Below are 4,321 nucleotides of genomic sequence, written 5' to 3'. Positions count from 1 at the left end.
TTGTCTGTAAGCTGTCTCCTTGTATAGACCAAGCTACTATAGTAAATTAGATATTTTAGAACTAAGATTGTTTTGATCTGGCCACATTACGCTACCAAAAGAGGGTCCTGAAGTAATAAAAGAGGAAGAGCAGACCTTCCAGATTGTTTATTTAAAATCGAGACAGACTTGGGTGAAGGAGTGTGAAGTCGCCTAGAGCAAAATTACAGGACCCGATTTTGCTGGCATTAGGGACTAATCATTCTGAATCCCTCTCTGTCTCGTGTAAAGGCAGTTCTTAGGAACGCTTTTACCACAATAGGCAGCCAATTCTTGCTGCAGGTTAAAGTTTTTCATCTTATTCTCAGCATACCATTGTAAGAAAGCCTTCTGCTCAGAAGGCATCATGTATTGCACACCATAAGCCTCTGGTGGTGGCATGGGACCCTCATACTGGTAATTTTCAGTGGTGTTGAAATAATGTGGGAAGTAACCCTTAGACTCCAGTTCGATCCCTAGACATTTGGGCAGCTTCGCTAGGGCCATGGGGAGATGACTGTCCAGAAATTTTATGGCTAGAGCTTTGACTGTTATTGATATGTTTGCCACCTTGAGCAATAAGGTCTACCTCCAGTTTTTCTTTGACCAATTGATTGAGGATGAAGTATCCATCATAGGCTTTTGAATTATGAGCTATAAACGTAGCACCCACAAAAAGTCACCCTTTTGTGAAAGTTTGAATGAATTCCTCTAAGCAAGACTATCCCTTAAACTCCCAGGTTTTCCCATAAGGCCAAAACTTTTGTTTCACAATCTTTTTCTTGAGGCTCCCAGAGACCTCTTCCACATTGCTCTCATCCTCTGAATCATCATCCTTAGCTTCTCCCTCCTTCTCATCAGAATCCTGGGATCCGGTAACCTGTAGCCATACAGGCCTCCTATTTTCCACAGAGGCATCTTTTTAAAGCAAACTACAGTCTCTCCCTCAAAAGCTTTTGCAAAACAATAATGGGGACATGTCTCCCTGTGTCTTGTTTGGCTTCTATGTCATAAAATATATAATGGGTTGAGATGTTTGGTTCTTTGACCGGGCTCATGAAACAGAGATGTTTCTCATCTTGCATCATATGCTCCCAACAGACATTACAGACCCATCCCGCACAACGTTTAGTGAAATGATCTGCCTTTTGAAAACAGCTGTAGCTGTCAGAAAATTTCATGGGTATACAGGGGACCTTCTTCTCTGCAGCCAGCTTGGTATGTAATTTAAAACATTCTATTGACCTACAGTTCATTTGGCAATGTTTACACCTTTCCATTTTATCTACTTTAGCATCACAGTCCTTTTTTAGACAGAGTCTGCAGTAGAATAGACAATCATGGTGGTGTTTGTACAAACTGTGACAAAACACACAATAGTTTCGGGAACCAAATAAAGCTTTGACATTCAGAATGCCATAAAAATGATCATCATGGAGAAATAATATACATGTTTGTGGATAACGCTGACCTTGTGATTTAAATAAGCCCCAGCCTTTATTGCCATATTGGGCAATATTGATACTGACATGTAAATGATTTTCAAAGAGAGGTACATCAGCCAGAGAGACCTCTCTGTCTACAGGCCAGTGAACAGCTTGATACAGCTGCAGAGTGGCTTTTGTCAGCTCAGCGTCTGTTGGGACCATTTTAGCCATCACGGCTGCCAGACTTGCCCCAAAGCAGAGTTTTCTGTTTACATCCCTGAAATCTACTTGATATATCCTTTTCTTGTTTATAATTTCACTATGGGGGATAGAGCACAAGGCTCTTGAAGGGCCACCGCCCCCAGGGAGGTTTCACAATGTTTACAACCAAGCACAAAGTACCCTCAAGACACAGTTCCATGTTGCTCTGTAGCAGATTGCTGAGATTAGAGAGGAACTCTTCAGCATCCAGCGCTCTTTTAACTTTTTTCAATGAAAACAGAGGATCCCTCATATTTCCACCCTGAAATCTCAGCTGCACAAAATCCCCAATCTCCAGACTTTCATTAATGCCATCAAGTACTTGCTGTACAGCTTCATGCATGGCGCCAATAGCTTGTGCATATGATTGTATATGCTCTAAATTAACAATATGGAATTCCTGCGCTATATGTCTTGTTCTGTACCTGTCATGTGACCACTCCCACCTGTTTATCACTTCTGCATACACTTGTGTGGTTTCAGCATCAGGTGCTACATCATTTTCAGGAATCAGACCTTGTGGGCCTTGTATTTGTGTGGCTTTAGCATCAGGGACTACAGAATTTTCAGGAACCAGACCTTCTGGGCCTTGTGAGTGCTCTTGAGACTGGCCCTGCTGTGTAGAACTAGAGGACAGAGAGACAGGGACCTTTTTCCTAAGTGCAAGTCTTTTTTTAGCCCTTTGTAACAGTTTAACAGCTCTATTGTGCCAGTAAAGCTTCCCTGTGATAGGCTTTCCCCCTTTTCATTTTACCTCTTTTGAGCATCTGTTTTACAGCAGGATAGCCCAGACCTGTTTGAATTTGAGAGGCCTTTACACAAGAAAAATGATTCATTTTTTAAATCGACTCACAGATATTTTGCATATTTGGCATTTCTCTCACAAGATGATCCATCCTTTCCCCCCATTCTTTAGTAATGGCTATCATGTTAGCAAGCAATCCAATTTTTAAAACCATTCATCAAAGGTTGGGGCCTTTACAGTTTGTACAGCTCTCCCAACATTTGCAGGTGCCCTTGCTTTTTCTGACCCTTCACCGCCTGTGGTTCCGTGGGGTTGCTTACACCTGAACATTCCCCAGGAGTGCCTCCCAACATCACACGAGGTTTCATTGGGTGGGTGATGTTCTCTGGGTCATCAACAGCCTTATGCCTTTTGGGTGCATTTTCCTTATGCCTTTTGGGCGCATTTAGCTAGAACAAAAAGAGAATGCTTGTGAAAGGTACATCACAGTGTTCTCTCTCTCACTCTCTCTCTCTCTCTCTCTCTCTCACACACACACACACACACACACACACAAAATCCACAAACCCCATCCCACACCCCATCTTGTTAAAATGGCAGTCATGAAAATGCACAGAAATCACCATGGCCAGGGTTCACCTTCCTCCCTCCCTCCCTCCCTCTCTCTCTCTCTCTCTCTCTCTCTCACACACACACACACACACACACACACACACACACACACACACACAAACCCCATACCCCACCCCAAAACCCATCCTGTTAAAACAAGTCACCTCACCTTTGTCAGGGTTTGCTCTTTTAAAGCCACGCTGCAGCTCCCTAGGCTCAAGAGGTTTCTCAGGCATGGATTTATAGAGACGTCTAGAAGGCGTTTTCAAGGGATCAATAAAATCCTCCTGAATTTTTTTTTTCTGAAAAAGATATTTCTATATCAGCATTGGTATGTTAAAAAGCTGAAAAGCCTTAAGCATCATATCTTAGGGCTTTGTCACTCACCTAAAGAATAAGGAGAGGGCGAGAGCTTGGAGATCTGTTTTCCTTGCTCTGACCTCCTGCAAGGGGAGGGGGGCAAAGAACATGTTAGGACATGTCGGTGGTGATTCACAATTGCAAAGAACATGTATTAGGTCTGGCTGTGCCTTGGCTACAGGCTCTTTAGAATCCTCCTGTTAAATGGATAATCTTGAGCAACAGTATGTAATTATCTCGACCTCTGCTGCGGACAGCCTGAAAATCCAGGGTCTAAAACCAGAAATGAGCTCTCTTTTAAAAAATATAGACTCTTTGTTTCAAAAGCCCTTTGAGCTTCAAATCAAGATTTCTAATCTGGATGACATCTGCAAAACATTTATATTAACAATGAAATATGAATTTGAAGATGGAAAAATTAACTGGGGAAGGATGATCACAATCCTAAGCTTTGCGGGCAACTTGGCAAAGCGACTTCATAAAGACTACAAACCTTTAATAAGCCAGGAGATACATGCCCTTACAGAATGTGTTACATTTTACATATTTAACCAACATTCAGAATGGCTTCCTCAAAACGGTGGCTGCGTATGTAACACTAATATTTTTTACCTCCTTTTATTTAAAGTACAGCAACAGTACTGTTTTTATATAGCCCATCTTCTGTAAAGACATACAGTACATTAAATGTGACTCTCTCTCTCTCTCTGCTACAGGAAAGGGGTTCAAACAAGTTTCTAAGACAAGATGCTAATCTGCAATCAAAAATAGTCTTATTTTTCAAATGGCTGCTGTGCTTGTAATACCTAGAAACTGTTTCTGTAACTAGCAGTAAAATAAATTAAAAAATTTAAAACAAGGATCTGTCCTGTGATACTTCTATACTTAATTTAAAAGA

Source organism: Pogona vitticeps, chromosome 3 (genome assembly GCF_051106095.1).
Source record: "Pogona vitticeps strain Pit_001003342236 chromosome 3, PviZW2.1, whole genome shotgun sequence".
In the NCBI taxonomy this organism is placed as follows: Eukaryota; Metazoa; Chordata; class Lepidosauria; order Squamata; family Agamidae; genus Pogona; species Pogona vitticeps.
The sequence above is the reverse complement of the archived record's forward strand: the minus strand, read 5'-3'. Positions refer to the sequence as shown.